The sequence below is a fragment of the Saccoglossus kowalevskii genome, chromosome 17, assembly GCF_978046115.1.
Source record: "Saccoglossus kowalevskii chromosome 17, keSacKowa6.1, whole genome shotgun sequence".
Classification (NCBI taxonomy): domain Eukaryota; kingdom Metazoa; phylum Hemichordata; class Enteropneusta; family Harrimaniidae; genus Saccoglossus; species Saccoglossus kowalevskii.
Window position 1 is genome coordinate 22,378,259 of NC_140657.1, and position 22,225 is coordinate 22,400,483.

General features: G+C 36.0%; 1 protein-coding gene across 1 annotated transcript in view; it reads left to right on the forward strand.

Annotated features, from left to right (window-relative positions):
• LOC100372527 (GTPase-activating Rap/Ran-GAP domain-like protein 3) overlaps nt 1-22,225 on the forward strand; it is a 180,958-nt gene that overhangs the window by 6,789 nt on the left and 151,944 nt on the right. The window lies entirely within an intron of this gene.

Below are 22,225 nucleotides of genomic sequence, written 5' to 3' on the forward strand. Positions count from 1 at the left end.
TGTTTTGTCAAGGTTTTGGAATTGCGCTAATGTAATTGATATGGTGATTAGCCTGATATATGCATATATGTTTTATAGACATTAGGTCAATAATAGTATACAATCTTGAATTCGGTTAAGAAAGATTGAATATTAAAAAAAACTAAACAATCTAAACAAATTCTGGTATGCTTGTGTGGTATGGTAACTCTGGTGTGTTTGTGACAAACTCTGTTTGCGATCAGCAGGCCTACGTTGGTAAACAAAATACCCGTTAGGTTATGTTCCTAAGTTAGTGTCTAAGCATGCAATGATTTTCATTATGATATTAGACCACAAGGAAGTCCATACATTATTGTCCATTTGTGTATCTTTCCGAGATGTTAATAGAGATAAAGCAGATGCCACAACTATCGAGTAATATTCTTATCATACCAAAATATCAGAGACTCTTACTGATTCGGAAAATTGCTAGCACACAAAAACTTTTGAGAAAAAAACAACAAACACATTAGTAGTGATATGTGCATGATGAAACATGCTTATCTTTCAGGCAAACAAGAATGTAATTTTAGACAAATGTCGAGTATAATAAATGCCTTCTTCATAAATTGAAAGAAAATTATTCTTAATATCATGAAAAAGGGAAGACAAATATACTTTCAAAATTGTGCTTATCAATGAGCATACATATAAAATATCTTAGCCTAGCTTCTGCTAGGTTAAACTTGACCTCATATTTAAATCACCACGACCCTAACCACATATTGAATTAATCCATTGAATGTGTACAAAAAAAGAATCGAAACGATTTCCAAACATATATCATAAAACATTATTGTATCGGTATTAGCATGCACATGTCGTTTATGCCCGATTTATCACTAGTCTATGCGATTTTGGAAATATATGTGTCCCCTAACTACAATTGAGTAGTTACAGCTGCGTTTAAATGGTCTTAAAACATTTTGCTACTAAGATCTTTCTTCCTGATTCTACACATCCCTGGTGTATCACTACAGACGCAGATGAAAAATAACATATTCAAAAAGGAATCTTAGTATTTATTTTATTGCTCCTTAGTAGTTTTAGGCATGCTGGTCACCTCATATTCTGTTAATTGTGAAATGGGGATTTCCGGGACTGTTGGCTTCGTATCGTACATCCCAATCAGCTAGTGGTGTTTCCATCTTTTAAGTCCCTACAAACATTCAATTGTAAAATGCGTTCTGATTGCCAACCATGTCTAGATAAACCCTTGTAATTCCAGCAAAAGTTCACTTAGTTATACAAGATAATATATTCTAGCTTTGTATATATTCGTAGCTATTAAATTGCCTGTGTCTGTATTCGTGGTTTATTTCATGTACTTAAGTTCTTTGAAAACTTTGACCTTTGCCACGTCATTTCTTTGGTGTGATTTCCAAGCACTGCGACAGTCATCTCATGCCTACACTCCAATTGTGTGAGCATCGCCCTCGAATACACTAGAGAAAAATGCTTTGATTGATTCTTGTTGGTGAAAACCATCGTATACAAACTTTACTTTTATCACGATTCGCTATTCAACAATACACCCAATTAATCCCAACAAATTCAATTAAGGCTTTTTTATTCCTTACGCTTAAAGGATGTCTAATACGGAGAGCAATTAGATATTCGACCTGTTAATAATAAAGCTAACGAGAACATGAGAACATTAAGACACAATGCCTCATTAACAAGAGTAACTGTACTACTAGACTACGGTTTTCACGTGGAATGAAACATTAATGCACTTGCGTACACATATTGAACCACATTAAAAACTGCACTGCAAAGGTCAACTGAGTACTAACATTTGTAGATACACAGTTTACTTTACTATTAAATTCAAATGTTTCATGACCATTTGCAAAAGAACCGTAACATATTTCTGACATTATTACAAGATATTACATATCACCTAAAGTTATGTTACAAAGTTACAAAAATGGATGGAGTTACTGAATTGACAATATAAATACAACTGTGCCGTTTTGACAATATTACAGTACAAGTAAAACACAGAATTATAACAATGAAGGTTGGCCGCGATAATGAATTACCCGTGTGTCAAGGTATGACAATGTTTAGAAGGCTTGAAATCACATGTATCTTATCTGAGTGGTGCTTGAGTAATATGTAACGTAATTACTCGTTAGATTGAGATAACATTTGCTAGATGTGTGGTTTGCTTAATTCTAAGATTCGCAGCCTGATACAGAAACTAATTAGATGTAACATGGATCGTATATGGGTGGACAATGATTACTTGTCATCCTTAATCGTATAAGATAGTAATTACTGAAGACTTCATTCATTATCATATTGTTTAGTCTAGGTTTATTCCTACCCCATCATATGTTAGATACCCCTAGTTAAGTATTAATATAGCTTAATTGCTTGAGTTTATGTCGTAAATGATGAAATAATTATATAATTTTACAACAGAAACATCCAAAAGAAAAACGGCGAATGATGAATACCGGCCCTGATTCTATAGACACCTTGCATGTATTCTACAACGCGTCGATCGCGATTGGCAACGGTTTTTAAATGAGAGACACAAAATCACGATCCACAGAAGCCAGGTAATTATTTTACATAGAAAACCTGATATTGAAAATGTGCCAGAAACTCATTAGATGCTCGCTCTGAGTACGGGTACTAGTGAATGTCGTATTAGAAACCCGTCGACGTCTGACCTTTATATTTGCATTTCCGATTAGTTACACGGATAAGTATTGATCACACTCCCCTGGCTAATCATAGTCATAGTGTGTTGCTTTGTTATATTTGACAGGGATATAATAGAAACAACTTCAAATAAAGCGAGCCTATTTTGCTTGCGGGCGTGACATTATAGATGCTTAATGCTAGGCATGGGACACATGTCGGATAATTCTATTAATCGCGAAAAAGTCTTATGAATAACAAATCGAAAGTTCACAAATCAATGTTTTTTTGACTTGTGAGTACATTTTAGTATAAATATTAGTCTTTCTTTGAATGTGGTACAAATAATGTCTGTGGAACTTTCTATACACTATATCCAAGACATAGCCACGCTATCTTAGTGATCCACTGATGCGCAAATTTATGATAACAGACGTTCTAAGTGCCCAACATGATAGCTGCTAGGGGAGCCTAATATAACATCTAAGATATTTATGGCGTGTAAATAAGAACAGGTTTACCTTTTTTTATTTACTTTTGGCGAATTGTGACAACGAAACCCAGCCCACCGAAGGAATGCAAACAGCAAAGATATTTTATTGTTGTCTGGCTACCTATTTTAAAGCAGCAAAGTTTCATTTTGGCGTGAATGGTGAATAACATGGATTATTTTTTAAATTAGTTTGGGAATTATCCACCATCTTTACTGAACTATCAAGCGTATAGGACGAATGGATGGTGATTTCGAAGCAGTTATTTGTACATTCCAGGTGAAACAAATCTGTAATGGACCCGTAATTATCATTTGATTGTCTATTCCACATTTCATAAATATTCTAAACAAGGCGTACTGGAACGTTAATTCATTGATAACATGTTTTATTTTCATTATGGCTGATAAATTATGTGAAGACGTGGGGGCGTGCAGAGTATCCAACGGTTATGTCTTATTGTGGCGACTAAGTAGAAACGATTAGAATCAAAGCAATGTAAATCTACTATGTAGATATATGTGTGATTATTTGTACTCGATAACAGGGTTATTACTGTACTATTTTCGAACGGAGATATCACAGATTTGGATTTTATACGTCCATTCCCAATAGTCTTATTTTTGTTCGAGGAGGTTATCCGAAATTCAAGATAAACTGATTACCAGATTTTAGTCAGAATACATTTTGCTGAAAAGAAAAGGTCACATTTTAATCACTGTTTATCAGTCAAGAATCTGGCGGAATGAATATTCTTGGACAGGCTTTATTTGTGCTTATCGGAAGTGATAAATTGACTATGCATTAAACGGAAATTTCCGAGTAATACATTAAAGCAGCTGATTGATTAACCTATAACTGAATACTTAATCTCGAATATAAGATACTCCCAACCTGTACCAATAAATTTAGAACTAAGGGGCGAACCATTATTTTTGAAATGAATACCAAATTTGAAATTCAGTCACCACCGAACATGAATGATGTTCGTGCCTCTTTTCATTATGTGCTATCTTTTTTTTCTGATTCAAGCATAATATATCCTCTCAATATAGATGGTGGTACTATATGTTATGTGTTTTGTTTTCATTGAAGCATAAATTGACCAACGAACAAAAATGATTGTTGTACCCGGCGTGACTACACTTGAATATATAGAACATGATGAAATATGGTATTACTACCATCACCATTTAGTGATGACCATGCCTGAATAGGAATGGAATACGGTACGACCATAATTTATTTGGGTTGTATCTATGTTTAAACAAATAACATATTCTAAAAAAAGGGCATGACCATTATCTATGTTTGGTGGTGACTAGAAACAGAACAATGCATAACACATAATGAAATGATGGTCTTGCCCTAGAACACATTGTATAGTGAGTCTTGTTTCTCGTCGTGCAATAATCGACATATTATGCAATTGTGTTATTAATTATATTCAAAGTCCAGCATCATTAATTTACCTACGTAACATAATTCGTTTATTAGTGCACTACGCATTATGTATTAGGTTTTGGTTATTGAGTTCACGACCACGTACCTATCGTTGTGATCAGGTGCGAGAGTGGATTCATTATTTCCTGATAGAGACATGATATATAGTCCTTTAGCGATTTTTGTTCGTGAGAAAAATACTTTATGCTTCGCTCTCCTCGTGCAAATACTTTCACGTGGCGCTTGGTCACAATGTCAAGTGCAGCAATGTACATTTAGTATGTTGTGAAAAACACTTGTCTTCAAGCAGCAGTGTGTCTTTCCAAGGTTCTAGAAAATTGTGAAAACAAAGCAAGAGTAAAACTGAAAATATAGATTTAAGATTTTTGCTATTTCGGTAGTTTGCATCATGATGTATATGAATAGGAATATATTTCCCAAAATGCAAAAAACGATATTAATCCTTCCTGCAATTTCAAACAAAATTTAAATAAGGTAATATACAACTTCCTTATTGAATTGTAAGACTTGTTTTTGTCATGTAATATATGTGGTGGATAAAACGAGCCGAGGGAATCATTAGGCATGTATGATAATATACGTGATTTATTTTAAATCTAACTCTGCGTGCATGAGTCGATTGAGTTCAGACCGAGGAATTTGCAAGACTCGAAACAGCGTAGCAACAAAGCAGTGACGTTTTAACAAATGTAATGACATAGCAACAAAGGTATTGATGTAGTTACAAATGTAATGACGTTGCAACACAGATAATATCATAGCAACACAGGTAATGATGTAGCGACTTTGATAGTGGAGTCGCAACACAGAGAATGTGACGTAGCGACCAGGGTAATTGCTCTATTGTAGAGACGTGTTTTGCAATTGCTTCCTCCAGAAATGGAACACAGTGCACCGCACACATGACACACTCGCAATATTGGAGGCATGCACACATTGTAATTACGTCGTAATAATTGAGTCAATCGCGCCTATGAATGATATCACTAAAATAATGTGATAACTAGCGTTAAATGATAATAACTTGACTGTTTATATCACGTGACTCTATGTGCATTTAGTGTGTGTGTGAATCGTTTAGGATAATTGGCTACAATAAAAACGATTTTCAGGTGTTCTTGATTTTTTCAATGTAGTTTTAATCTATGCTATTATTCATCCAGATGAAAGAATTATCGCTCGCTACTTTTCACACATACATTCGAGTATTGTTCTCCAGGGAATATATATATCCTGTTTGTAAGGACACGCCAAAAGACCTAGGTCCAAATAAACCATTCTGTAACCATGGAAACAATATATATACCGAATGCACGAGCACAATCTGAACTGAATTAAATCATAGTTTGAACCTAAATTGAATGACTCGATTAAGCAGACTATGTAGCATGGCAGCCGTGGAAATAATTTAAAGTACGAATTAGATGTCCCAGTGCAGTAACGCGACTTAAACTGTGACACGACCAGCCACTTTGCATCGAGCTATCAGTCATACAAAACACATTATATGTTATTTGACCTGAATAATCTAGACTCATGTCGGTATATTTTGCTCAGTTTCTAATGGAATACGACCCGGATAAACATTGCCTAGTACAAGCAACACAAAATTGATGTGCTATTGATTACAATGCGCATGCGCAGTAACGTTATATGGATTTTTCTGTGAAGACCATTCGTTTTGTAGGTGTTTAATTTACTCACCAGTATCCATTCCACTAATCGTTGAATCGTCACCAAGTACGTAACTTTGAAATAAAACATAGCACGACCATTGCTGTCTTGCTATTTACGTAATCTAGAACAGATCTAGTGTAGGATGGATTGCCTATTGCCCTTTATCTTAAGATACTTCTAAAATAAGAGTAGTAAATAAATAAAAAAAAATAGAATTATGTTTGCTATTTTATTCATTTTCTCCAAACTTTCAGTCATTTGTTGAAAGGCATAACTATTATTAATCGTGTAATACATACAATTCATTATGAAGTCAAAATGTCATTCTTATTGTACTCTCTTACTGGTTCAAATTTATTACGCAATGTAGTCAGTTGTTTTGTTCTGCCAATTGTTGCCAGTCATTTGTTTCCCTACATTGAGTATATTTTGTTTCCACTTTAAATAGTGTATAGCCATTTCAATTATACATTCCATTAACATATGGTGAAATAATCGTTATTTTGATCCAAGCCATGGTTGGCAATGAAGGATGCACCTGAGCTAGTTCTTAGATTTCGTCGTTTCTTTTGTTGTAAGTGTCCTTTTCGCCAAACTCATACACTTGGTTTTGAATAGTATATTTGTTTTTGTCCCAAATGTTTTTCCGAGTTGTATTTGAGAAGTTAATACACAGCCAATATTATGCAAAAGTGTTATGCCCTTTGAATATCCGGTAGCAACTAAAAACCGGTAGTGAAGTTATTAATATTCAGGCGTACGTTGCTGTGTTTTATTATTCCTGTTATTACTATGCTGCGAACAATTGCTATAAACATAAAATATTAAAATATTAAATCGTTAATTTAATGATGAAGTTTTTTTTATTCATATACGGCATTGTCTAAAAATAGGTGATCTTCTGAATAAGCATTATTGTCATTTTTGTCAAACTTAGATTCTCGATTTCAAACGATCTCTCCTTGTCACCCCATCAATAATTAATGGGGTCGCCAACATCAATAATTGTCTCTGCATAGTCATGAAATATGTAAGAAACATAATTGAAGCGGAATTATATGATACCTCTCTAAGATTTGTTGATTCTTTTGGCTGGCAACAACTTTAATTCTAGAATGAATATTGTCGTTATTTTTGGTCAGAAATGCTATTCATAACTACTTCTTGAAAACGCCTAGCCCGGTTGCTTTGTTTTGTTTTATAGTATGCACCTAAAACAGCGAGGCTGTATCAGCTTGTTTATTGCAAGCATGCAAACATTAGAACAAATATGGCGTGCCCAGGAACCTCTTGGTCTAGTATTTCCAGTCTAATATTGGATTCTTGTGCATAAATTCGATGTAGATTTTACGTACAACATATTATACATTAATAAACTAAATAGCTTTTTAAAAAAAATATTTTCATAATTGAGGCGAAATCGAATAACGATATCATACAAAATATTCATTCTCAGTAGTTCTAAATTGACTGAATTCGAATATCATGAACCTTATTTAGTAGCACTTACAATGACTTGACGTGACTTAATTTCAAAGTCAAAGCTCAACAATCCCTTGTATTCGTGTATTACACGAAATGTCGACTGGATGCCCCACAGAAGGTTGTTCACACTAATTTGACAGAACGTGGTTTCAAACTGGAATTGAGAACTAACAAGCACTTTCGGCACCGGGACCCTCAAATTGATCAATAAAGTTAGTCTGGCAAAATTCGCAGCCGAATGACACCTCCCCCAGTTCTTCTGGTCTATTGGCTTCATTACGTTATTGTTGAAATTGCCTATGTTTTGCCATGAAGTGTAGATGGACTGGCAGTCACCAATGAATATCAATAGAAGAACCGGCAAGAAATTGCAAACTTGAAAATAACAAACAGTGGCGACTGAGGCTTGAAATGAAACGATTTTACGGTAGATTTGAGTCAGCATTCAATGCATGATGACGGTGAAAGACACTCAGGGGTCAATGGGTCAAAAGGTTATGCGAAAGTCGTATCTCATTTAAGTCGTACTCACTAATATCAGGAATAAAGAGGGAGATATATAATTGTATTACTCTTCTTGTTTATTGTCTGCATGGCGACGTTGTTACTGGCAAAAAAAGTTAATAACTCACACAAAATGTTTAACAATGTATGAATACGTGAATGATCATTCGAAAATGGGGATGTGTTTCCCGTTACTACTGTGCATTTATGCCAGGCAGTGACCTAAATCTTACTATATCACCAGAACACATTTCCCAGCGTATTTTCATGTTACCACTCTCGTCCATTAGATGAGTGTGTTGCTCGATTTTATACCCTTCATCATAGCGAATGCATTTTACAAACGTAAAATTTGACGTTTCGGAAGTGAATTCATGCTGACAATTTAATGGGCATGGTCGACCTCTCCGTTTTTTCAAAAAAAAGTCAGAAGCACTTAAAAGAAATACCACAGAATAAACAAAATTTAATTCTCTTCGTAAACTGCCTGTAGGACATTTCAATTTAAATTCAAATATATTCATGCTCAATTAATCGGAACTAGTATAAATAAATGATTAACGATACTTCTCACAAATGCTTTTAAAAGCTAGGAAATTTGGTAAATGAGTTTTTATTTATAGATTTGTCCAGTATTCGTATGTAGCAAGAATTATAGAACTAAGTGATCAGTTTTTATACCTTGAATTTGCAATCATATGAAAGACGAAGGGATAATAATTTGTTTGATTATTTAGGGTGTTTTAGTAAATGAACCCGACCCCAACGTTGTGAAACTATTGATGCCTCTTTATGAGTGGCATGCCCTGTTACGCTGTCAATTTCATGTTTTTCTATGTCGTGTAATGCTATGTCATGTCATGTTACGCTGTCATTTCATGTTTTTCTATGTCGTGTAATGCTATGTCATGTTATGTTACGCTGTCATTTCATGTTTGCCTATGTCATGTTATGTTATGTTGTAATTCATGTTTTCCTATGTCGTGCAATGCTATGTCATGTCATGTTACGCTGTCATTTCATGTTTTTCTATGTCGTGTAATGCTATGTTATGTCATGTTACGCTGTCATTTCATGTTTTCCTATGTCGTGTAATGCTATGTCATGTCATGTTACGCTGTCATTTCATGTTTTTCTATGTCGTGTAATGCTATGTCATGTCATGTTACGCTGTCATTTCATGTTTTTCTATGTCGTGTAATGCTATGTCATGTTATGTTATGCTGTCATTTCATGTTGTCCTATGTCGTGCAATGCTATGTCATGTCATGTTACGCTGTCATTTCATGTTTTTCTATGTCGTGTATTGCTATGTCATGTTACGCTGTCATTGTATGTTTTTCTATGTCGTGCAATGCGATGTCATGTTATGTTACGCTGTCATTTCATGTTCTCCTATGTCGTGTAATGCTATGTCATGTTATGTTATGTTGTAATTTCATGTTTTCTTATGTCGTGTAATGCTATGTCATATCATGTTACGCTGTCATTTCATGTTTTCCTATGTCGTGAAATGCTATGTCATATCATGTTACGCTGTCATTTCATGTTTTTCTATGTCATTTAATGCTATGTCATGTTATATTACGCTGTCATTTCATATTTTTCTATGTCGTGTAATGCTATATCATGTTATGTTTTAATTTCATGTTTTCCTATATCGTGTAATGCTATGTTATGTCATGTCATGCCATAAATATAAAGACGTGTAATTGTCGTAAGTTTATGTAATGAGTGTTAGCATTTTGTTGCATATTGACATTAACGTCATTCATGTTGACGAACAAACGTAGTAATGCCTAAATAATGTTAGCATCTTTATATCATGGCAATAATTATTCATCTTTGTTATTCATTTACATCATATCAGACACCAATGAACAATGATACGTCCATTTAAGACAATTTTAATTTCTCAGTTTATGCCAAAATATGATGTGTTTCTGATCTTAGGTTTATTTAAAAACGATGCGGTGATGTGAGTTTCTGTTTTGTTTTTACGAAACTACATGAAAGTCGATCTGCGCATGCGTGAACAAGATATTGCGCTGCCAGCTGCAGGCACATTACCTCCATGTTTTTCAATTGTTTTTGAGTGTGGCCTTTTGAACTGACAGATCTGTATATCGACCAAGACTGGGGTCAATATTTGTATTAATACACCGAATAAAACAAACATGTGCTAAAAGGCTGTATCGACAATTTTTCAATGACAGCACCCAGAATATTCTCCATTCACAAGTAGCTGTTTTATCACACTTCCAATGATTTGTATGTATCTATATTCTATAATCCCAAAGTTACTGTCACATATAAGATTTTTGTAGCTGTCAACTATGTACGGACGACTGCTAACACAAAAAAAAACATCACACTACACTGGGGGTCAATCAACCCCTGATCGGACCTAAATCAAATATTTCCAGTTAAATGAACAATGTAATGAAATCAACATGTATATACGATACGCAATGAGTAATAAAATTATTTTGATGAAATAAATAAATGCACTAAACGTCGGTATACGGAGCCCTTGAAAGACTGAGAAGTCAATACTCACATCTATTGACCGCCAAATGCTCAAATTTAATTAGCTGTTAGGTTACTTGCACAGCCACTTAATAACAGCAATCCTCCTCTTTATATTAATGGTACAAAGAGGATAATATCGTTCAATAAAATATAGACAAAAAAGTTGTAATATTTGATGGAGTTTTCATAACGGATGTGTTCTATTCAGACAAATATGCGCATGTCAAGTGCGCAATTTGTTCAGTGCCAACAAATCGAATTCACGGTATCATATTTCTGTCAGCGGGATTCCGGTAAAACGATCATGTTTAGTACAGCCCAACCAACTGTATGGAATTATCGATCCTAACAGCAATTATTACTATGGATGAGAGACGGAGAGAGAAAATACAGAGAGTACTGCCCAAGGGTCTAATTAACCCGCCCACCTTTGTGCTACAGATGTCAGCAAGTAGAACACCAGGGAGCGTTTTTTTTCTCCTAGTGGTAGATAAGATATACTGGCAGTGTGTTGACTTTGTTAATGGCAGTCACGATTCAGATGTATGGCGATAGATTATGTCAAATTATTTCTTTGTTACGCCTTCAGTCTCTTTTAGTGATATGTATATTAGAGATAATGTCTGAATGACCACTTCACGTGGAACAAATCTTGCGAAAGTAGACACTTAATATAATCGGATCACGTGCGTACCTATATCACGTGGAGCAATGACCACATGCGGTAAGAAGTCTTCTAACGCAGATGCATTTTCAAATTAAAAACATCATTTCAAATACCATGCATAGTATGTCTCTTAAAATTTGTATGAGTGTCTACTTTTTACATTAAATATACAGGGGCATACTTATTACTTAAGTGACAAATGCGTGGTTATTATTATCAATATAATATGAGGGGCCATTCCGGAAATAAGTGTTACATAGAGTACAGTAGACACAATGGAATACTGTTTGAGTCGCGCTCACAGCGACATCTCGGCGGCCATTTTCGTCTAATGTTTAAAACGGGGGAGTGGTCACCCGCGCATGCGTCAGATGGCCATACCGTGTCATTGTTTACAACAAGCGTTTACCCATGAGCCTTTGTCTTTTTAGGTGTGTTGTTATTGCTTAGGACTCAATTCCCGCGCGTGAGCAGGTGACGACTCTCCCGCTTTAATCAGAGCGATCGATAATATTAATTAAAACAAGATTGTTGTATTGCGGTTATAAATGTGTGAAATACCGAAAAAGATACCAAGAAAATTAACTACTGTGGCTCGAGGGATGTAAGAAAGTTTTTTTTAATGGGAAGATGTTTATGACACTGATACATGTTATTAGCGATACACCCGATTCTGTGCTGGAAATTTTTATTTGACGTGTGTTCGTATGTCGTTTGCTGGTCCAGGAGAATGCAATACAAATACTTCGACGCGTTTATCATCTTATCGATTTTTTTCTCGCTACCACTACCGGATATTCATTATTCGGTATTTCGTGGTATTACAATTGAAATAAAGGACTCCGAATTGCCCAATATTGCGTGATATCAGAGCTTTGATGGGAATAAACGCTTACAAATTGGCTCGACTGCGTGTCGCCCATTATTGCGCACATCCCGTCTCTGATATCACGCAATAATCTAAAGTTCGTCGTCCTTTATGCCCCTAGTTACGCTCGAACCACTATGAATTGATTGTGTTAAATGTATAGAATAAATCGCGCAACAAAAGAGAACGTTTACTTAAATATGTTAATTAACGCATCGTTAATCTGCCACTTACACGCGGACATTAGAAGCGAGATGATTTATTTTGTTCATGGGACAGTGCACTCGTGCACATGAGTGGTTGTACCTACAAATTAGGTTTGATTATATATTGAGATTGTACGCTGCGAAACCATGGAAACGTAATGAGTGTGATATGTATTAATGAATTGATGATTTTATACAACAGAGATTAGTATGTTCTAAGTCGAATGGAGAGAATGTTTATTATATACTATACGCCTGTATTGTTATTACTCGTTTCTATTACAGCATTAATATAAGGTGCATCACTATCATGACAACATCACCACCTATTCCCACCTATCACAACCATGTCAGTCGTCGCTACCATCAATATAACCACCAGCGAACTCCCACCACAACCACTACCATCATAACCGCCACTGTCACCAGCAATATACTAGTAATCACCACTGCCACCAACTTGAAACTGCCGCCACTGCCACCACTACCAAACTGAGTCATGCAATCACCGCCAGTATAAAGACCACTGCCACCATCATAAAACACCACCACCAACACCACCACCAGCAAACTGAAAGTCACTGCATTCGCCAGCAACATAACCGCCACTGCCACCACCACCACCAGTAAACTTATCCTGTCACTGTTACCAGTATAACCACCACTGACACTACAACCACTACAAACATAAACACAACAACCAATGTCAGCAAACTCCCACTGTTGTTATTGGGGGTATAACGGATACTGTCTTACTATTAAACCGCCACTACCAACATAACCTCCACTGCCACTACTAAGATACTGCCACTCCTGGTACCGGTAGAATAGCCACTACCATCACCAATAAACTGCCACAAACTTAATGCTCTTCCGGGTTCGTGTTCGTGTTATAAAGGTATAATGATGTGGTCAATCGAGAAATACATGATCTGAACGCAATATCTGAATTATTCTGCCGTTCAAAATTGAAGGTATCAATGCACGTCTCTTTCAATGCTTCTCACATATTTTTATCTTGTAAACGAAGTAGATAATTTGCAGCCTCCAGACTTATGGCGGATATTCTTTAGAGGGAAATGTATCTGTATATGTGCCAGAAGGAAATTGCATAGGCAAAGCAATAGGGTTTCAATAATATTGTCGTCGGTTGCCATGCGGTGCTTAATAATATTATGCTGGGGATTCGACTAATATACAAAAAATCAAATATGAAATTAGCACAGTGAAATTTCGAAACATGTTGATTTTGAAAGTTTAATTTGCAGTGATATTGTTGATACGCCAATACTATCATTTCCAATTGTCCCCAGCCCTTAATGAGGTGCGTACCAGCATTCAATTTAGTGAGCTTCAGTTCGACAATAACTATCTTGCTCTATCTATGTGCATGAAAACAAACAATAGTAAAGGGACGATAATTTGTCAAGTTCGCATAGTGTTTATTGTCAGCTATCGCACGAGGCAAGATGGCGGATAATTTGGCCCCTCAGCTACAGCTTTGCATAAAGTATACTATTACATTCTCTTGATAATTGTCAGGAATTGTATATGTAATTTCTTCTACTATATATGGTTTCAGTGGATTCTATTAAAGAGACATACTAATATTATTCATATTTGGTACACAATGAAGCACAATACAGAGCAACGTAACGCTAAACAGCACAAAGCAATACAATTCAACGCAGCCATACAACACAACACAACACAGTACCAGCCAAACTAACTCAACAAATACCACATAAAAACACAACAAAACGCATAATAGGAATTCTGACTAGTTATTAGTCTTTTCTTGAAAAAGAGGCAATGGAAATTGAGAACTAGTTGGTCTATGTACAAACTATTAAGCAGATAAATTTCTTAATTTGGTCCACATACAATCATTATTATGCCCGGTGTTATTGGTTTCAATTTTAGCGTAGAGATATTATTCACGGACTAGGAGGTTGGGAAGAGAACATTTGAAAGGTATATAAAATAGGGTATATTTTCAGGCACATACTCCACCTGTATAGTCCCAATTACTGTTAGTGTTGTTACAGATCACCCTATCAATATACTCTCAAATCTACCAATTTATTTTCGTTTGAATTGAAAACAGCGGAAACGGATTTTCCCCCTTTTAAATCTACAATTTAAACGAGTCTCGTTGCTGTCGAGTATCATTGTTGGTGCGTATTATTTTAACATCGGCTATATTGGTACAACCGAAACTCTCATATCCAGTTGAATGGGGACTGTAAATACCGCAAGCTATTTATTTTTTTACACATACAATACCCGTTCACCGAAAGATAGCATCACGTTTTCACCATTGAACGATCGCGGCCGATGTTTAAGTGCCCGGTGCGTCGGATTTAACACAAACAACAGATTCAACTAAGTTATGCATCCATCTTTATTTATCAACTTACGTCGTCTTACAATATGCAAATGAGATGTGACCCAGAGGTCAAGATACGTTTAGTCAATACGCTACAATCCCTCTTTTTCCCGGAACACTATATCACTCATTTAAACGAAAGTGTCCTGGAGGTTGATATAGTTTCTAGCACCTAATGTCTCTTGATATAATTGTATGTTGTTAACTCATATAACAACAGTTTACAAACTCACAATCTGGCATTGTTTCCAAATAACTACTAACTCTAATATAACAATAAACTTAAACTATTCTAGTAGGTCAGGGTGGACTACCAAAACCTACGTACAGCTGGGAGGATTATTCTGCCTCGTTTTCCATGCTGTTACCCTATCTATGTATCTCATTAAACAATTCAATAGTTCAATAACACAAATAATCCTTTAAATACTTGGGTGCCTGAACTGTACGTTTTGCTCTATCTGGTGGTTCAGGTAAGGTTGCATCACTTTCACATTCAGAAGTTACATCACATGAATTATCAGTGTCTTTATCGCTTTGTTGAGTTTCAGCTTTATCACTATCTGTCGGGTAGGGCAATTATTCCAATTTCCCAATGCTATGCATTCTCTAAGCTCAGTAATTTCCTCATCCTGTTCAGACACTCGTTCTATTAATCTTATTGGTATCGCATGTGGTGCCGCATATTCTGCTACATAACGAATGTATCCCTCCGTGTCATCACTATGTTCACTCTTATTATTGTCAACTAGTCTAGACAGTGCATCTGCGATGTTCTTCGACCCAGGTATGTATTCCACAGTAAAGTTGTAGGGCTGTAAACGTAGAACCCAACGTTCAATTCGGGCAGATGGCTTTGACTTATGTGAATATATCACCTTTAACGGCTGGTGGTCTGTTAACAGTTTAAATTCAATACCACATATTAAGTATAAATTGAATCTCTTACAAGCCCAAACTATGGCAAGGGCCTCTCCTTTCTACATCTGACAGACTTCTACTGGCATAACACACAACTCTATTTTCACCGTTCTGTTTCTGTATCAAGATTACGCCTAGTCCTACTGGACTAGCATCTGTAATCACTGTAGTTTCAGCATTCTGATCAAAGTAGGCTAAAGTCCGTGCATTAGCTAACTCATTTTTCAAGCGGTCAAATGGGTGTTGTTGTTCGGTTTGCTATTCAAATTTGGTTCCTTAGCGTGTTAATTTGCGGAGTGGCTTGGCTACTGTGGCTAAGTTTGGTATATATCGGGCAGAGAAATTTACCAATTCCAGAAAACTTCTCACTTCTGTTGAATTCTCTGGTGCACGAGCATTTAAGACTTCTTCTACTTTTTCGGTAATTGGACGGATACCATGTCTAATCAGCATACTTCCCATGAATTTTAAATGAGACATTCGAAATACGCATTTCTCCGCATTCAGTGTCAGACCCTTTTCTTCAAAGCATTTCAGACCTTCAATTAATCTTTGATCATGGGTTTCATTGTCAGGAGCATGTATCACCACATCGTCAGATATATTTACGGCTCCATCACATCCAGTCAATACTTGTTGTATGATGTGTTGGTACAGTTCTGGGGCAGAACTAATGCCAAACATCAGCCATTTATATCGGAACAAACCGTTATGTGTAGCAAATGTTGTGATACTTCTAGACGATTCCTCCAACTCGATCTTATGAAACCCCCACTTGAGGTCTAACTTTGTAAAGACCGTGCTTTGGTTCATGCTTTCTAATATTTCATCTACGGTTGGTATCGGATGTCTCTCTCTGACTACTGCCTGATTTGCCTGACGCATATCTACACATAATTTAATCAATTCAGTCAGCTTGTCTTCTATTTTGCTTCTGAGGCTGAATGGTGTTCTCCGTGGTTTCTGTGCCACCGGTGGTATGTCTGGATCAATGTTGATCTTCGCCTGGTAATCATTCAATTTTCCTAACCCATTAAAGCACTTAGGAAATTTATCACGCACATTTTGTGTGCCAATCATGTTTGCCTGCAGTCCAAGCTTCAACACTCCGAGCTCTTGTGCTGTTTTTCGTCCCAACAGTGAACGACCTTTGTCTTTAAATACGATAAATTCAGCATTTGTCATATTATTGGCAACTTGAGCAGTGGCTTGTAATTTCCCAAGGACTTCCAATGGCTTATCTGCTTCATAAGAATACAGCGACTGTGTTGACCTCTCAGCTTTACAGACAATTCCTTTTTGTTTCAAGGTAGACCATGTTGTTTCACAAATCACATTACATGTTGCTCCAGAATCAATGAGCATGTCTGAAATAACTACTCCACCCACCGTGACACTAATCACACCAGTGTCATTTGAGTTATTCTCTGGATGAACAGCAAATACATAGTCACCATTTGTCTGTACACAATACAATTTCTCTTTGTCTGAGTTTCCCTGTATACCAACTTTCTCTGCGTTACCCTTGGTATGTTTCTTAGTCTTGCATACTACTGCAAAATGTCCTGTTAGATGACATTTGTTACAGTTCGCAGATCTTGCTGGGCATTCTCTATCCCTGGCGAAATGTCCCTCTTTACCACAACGATAACATTTCCTTTTCTCTCTTCCTGGCTTCTTTTGTGGCCTTTGACCTTTATGGACTTGGTTGACTTCACGTTTAAATTCACCTTCCATAGTCTTTAATTGAACATCAACTACTTCTAAGGCCCGTGCTGTATCTTGCACCACTTTTAGGGTTAGGGATTTTCCCTTTTCTAGGAGCTTACGGCGCAACAATGACGACTTGCATTTATCTATAACTTGATCTCTGATTTGTTCATCAGTATTGTGAACTCACAATTTTGTGCTTGATGTTGCAGTCTTGAAATGAACTGATCTATAGTTTCACCCTCCTCTTGTTTCATTTGACGAAACACATGTCTCTCATATATTGCATTTAGCTGAGGTATGAAATACGCGTTCAATGTTCATAACGCTTGCAAGGCTCTCTTTTGGTTGTCATCTTTGACACCCTTTCCGACGATATAGAACTCGAACGCTTTCTTTCACCTTTTCCATCTAGTCGATACGCTAGTGGGGTCACTTTTGCAATCAAACGGCGGAAGGCTACAATATCAATATTTGAAGCCATCTCAAATTAAACTTGTGACTTCGATCCCGTCCTCGTCGCCAATTGAACGATCGCGGCCGATGTTTAAATGCCGGATGCGTCAGATTTAACACAAAAAACAGATTCAACTAAGTTACGCAGCCATCTTTATTTACCAACTCACGTCGTCTTACAATATGCAAATGAGATGTGACCCAGAGGTCAAGATACGTTTAGTCAATACACTACAACCATTAGACCAAAACAAAATGATTTTAGATCTTTTGATCCGATTCCACGCCATTGTACACTAAAAGGCTATCCTTATCTTCAGCTGATTCGTTGTACTTGACTACGTGACGCCATGTGCCGCCATGACATCTATAGATTGTCTAAAACAAGTGGAAACAACAACCGTTAATTTTTAAGTCGTTTGGGGCAAATTTATAAATCCGAGAACAGAAAGTACAAAGAACAGAAAACAGACAGACTATCACACTAACAAGAAAATGAAGAAGAATTTCAAGCATTGATGAGCAGAAACACCCGTGTTAATATTGGGAGATGATCTCGCAGTATTTGCGTTATTGAAGATAAGGCAAATTGGTACAGCGAGCCCCCAGGGAATACATTTTCTGTATAACAACAGATAAATGATGCTAATACAATTTACCATATTATTCGCTATTTATATGCTACACACTATTCTGCGGATACTTATTTTAATTTCCTCCCTGCACTTTTTGCAAAAATGTTCTTTTCAATGGAATTTAGTTAAATTCATTAACAATTTCAGTGGGAATTGCGGCATTTCTGAGACGATGCGTTATTTGAGGTGGAAGTCATTAAAAAACAAAAATAATTTCAAAGAAGTAGGATGATTAAAATCTTACATAAGCTCCATCCTCAACCTATGGTAATCAGAACGTTTCCATGGAAAATAGCACATCTTGTCTAAACTTTAATATGTTTTTAATTTTATTAAAATGTCCCATGTTTTTGGAAGGTCTGAATGGCCCTAGCACTTCATTGTTTCACAATCAGTCTGAGCTTCAAATGTAGAAAAATCAAACAAACAAATACTTGGATTACTATGGTACACTCACACCGCCAAATATTCAAAGATTTATACGCAAACTACCTTGGACGATTTTCTGTTCACTGCGAGGTCCCGCGTTATGCGGGAATTCTGACGTAACACAGTGCAAATAAAGTTCCTAGCGTCGTAGTGGCACAACACATCTCGTAGGATTCGACAAACGCGAAACTGTTTTTGATAATATTTCTATGCTTAATAATGTGCTATACACATTTGATGATTGTCAATTTTGATGAAGTTAGGGTACCCCAAAGCCATATTCCCTTCTGACAGATCGGCATTCCATCATTGTGCTATAAAAAACAAATCCACGTTCAAAATCATTCGAAGTTTAAAGCCCGTAAATTATTTATGTGAACGCTTTTCGCCGAATTGTTGTAGTTACGAGATAACTTTAACAAAAAACACATCCAGTAATAAAATGAATCATATAGAGATATGACAGGGGAACGAACCACAAATTTGTATACGCATTCTTGCGTAATAAATGGCCACACAGGTAGTACTAATACGATCATAACACGCGAACATGCTATATTATATTTCACTAATGTACAATCGCCAGCATGATTGCCTGGGGCGCTCCCACGTAATCTGGGTATTTTGATAACATAAAATATTCTTTAATGCAAAAACATAATTATCGAGTAATCCATACAAACTAGGAATCATTGGTGCGGTATGTTTACATAATTTAATAAGCAAATACATTTCTTTTAAAACATGATTACATTCTGCTGCATTTTAACACGTGTAATAATGAGTTCAAACACTGTATTACAGAATAGAGTATTTGGAACATCGCATATAAGCAAGGAATGTGTTCTAGACAGAATTCGAAAGTGGATATTATTCCCACATACGTACATACACGTACAGACTAACACGTGTTTTATGATTCATTTGTTTGAAACGTGGTTAAGTCAATATGTTGAAATCGATTAAAATGTGTGACATTCTTGCAGTGTTTTCGAATGCTGAAACCTTACGTCATGTAACATATCCATTACAAAATCCATTTTCCAATTAACCTCATGTGAATGAATTACTGACATTAAAGACATCGGATACAACAAGTCATTTAGTGGTAAGCCCCTGATGATGTATGTATGTGGAATAAACTGATCGAAATCGCGATTCAATGGTAGGGTGAGGTGAGATGGGGTGTGATTTCTATTCTATTCTATTCTATTTCTTTGTCACACTTCTGCTATACTTAAAAAGAAGTTACAGAAACATTTGCATGTGCGACTGTTACGAACTCCGATCCCTTGGGGACAAATCAAACGCAAAATGTGATAAAACAACTTTTTCCATGTAAATCGGATTTGCAACACAAATTACCCAGACGTGCGTGCACTTGTAAACAGAGGAATCCGGGATCAGAAACACAGGGCAATCAGTTCGACACTTTTCTGCTATTTATAAACAATTCTGACATTTTCATTTTCGCTATATGAACAATTTTGAAATAACTAGAATGCAACTTGTATGCTGTTACTTTCAATGCTGAAAATTCAATTCGAGTTTGACGATCGGAGACCAACACTGTGAATTCGAAAGTCGATACGAATTACTTTGTTGCTGTCCGTATCGTCACTGTAAATTGAAAATATAGTATTATCTAGGGAAATTAGGCGGCACTGTTTTTTGCAACAAGATCCATGCGCAAAACAACAACACAAATATCAGTATATTAAACAATCGTGCGTAGTGCCTCAAGATCATTGATTGCTTTAATATATAAACTGTCGTCTTTTACCCGATGTTATAAATAAAACAAAATGGCGCCTCGTATTATATATATAGTATTATAATTCTCGCCATACGTGGCAACATCTGATGTTCAATGTAAAACCAAAACCTATTACTTTTATTACAGACGATTTTGACCCTAAATAAGTATGTAACCAATTTGAAAAAAAAGATTTCATAATATTAGCGCAGGCAAAACCCTCAAAAACAAAATGGCGGCTTAGTAACAATTAATCTCATACATATATTGAATGTACACGAAATTACTCTATGTTTCTCGACTAGGTAAACTATTTTTTTTATCATACAATGAACTTTTGATGTTTTTTCTAACAATTCACGTAGCGATATAGAAAAAGCCAATTATTGTTTTTCACATAGGATACATACACCATTCGGATCGTTACTCCATATTTGGACATGCGTCTTGAGCAACAACAATGTGAATATGTGTCAATGTCCAACAGACTGCTCCATCGAACCAAATTATTTTATTGTATGGGAAACTATACACAGTAATCTCGAATTGAAAACGATGCTGGTCGCCATTCCACAAAATAATTAAGTGATGATTGAATAAATATCTTTTCTGGGAAAAAAATACAAGATATGTGATTATTTAGATTCAATTGCTCTGACTATATCGCCCACGCTTTGTTAATTGTATACATGTCATTTTATATCAAGAGTCTCTGTTTCGATCGTCGGTTACAATTTTATTAGGATGCAATTGAAGAAATTATAGTAATACTATTACATTCATATCTACGACACCGTCAGATACGTTGTAATATAATTGAAAGATGTAATTTCACTCTCCCTACGTCATTGAGATACATCGGGGAAATTACTCATAGTTTGATACTTACTGTATTATGGTGACAGCTATCGTCCGATGGGCAATCGGAAGTGATTCGACTGTCTGTCTGTCTGTCTGTCTGTCTGTCTGTCTGTCTGTCTTCTCTCGTTGTTTATTGCTCTCAATTTTTCTAGCAACTTTACTTTTCTATGGTGTGTAAACACTTTGATATCGCTCAATACTTCTATATGTATTCATAACTACATATTATAGTTTAAATTTTTATTGCATGCTAATTGATACCAATACGTGGGTGTCTATGAAATACGGTAATGGAAAGCCTATTAAATGCTTGGATCAGTTAACACATTAAACCAATCTACTCCCACGTACCTTAAGATATACCATTAAAATATAGTAATTCTATATATTATTATGGAAGCCTTGCTTTAAAAACCTCGTTAATGATGACGTATGAATCTTAGACCAGTAAGGAACAGGGGAGGTGTCAGCTTAACGTCTCGTGTTATTGCAATTATG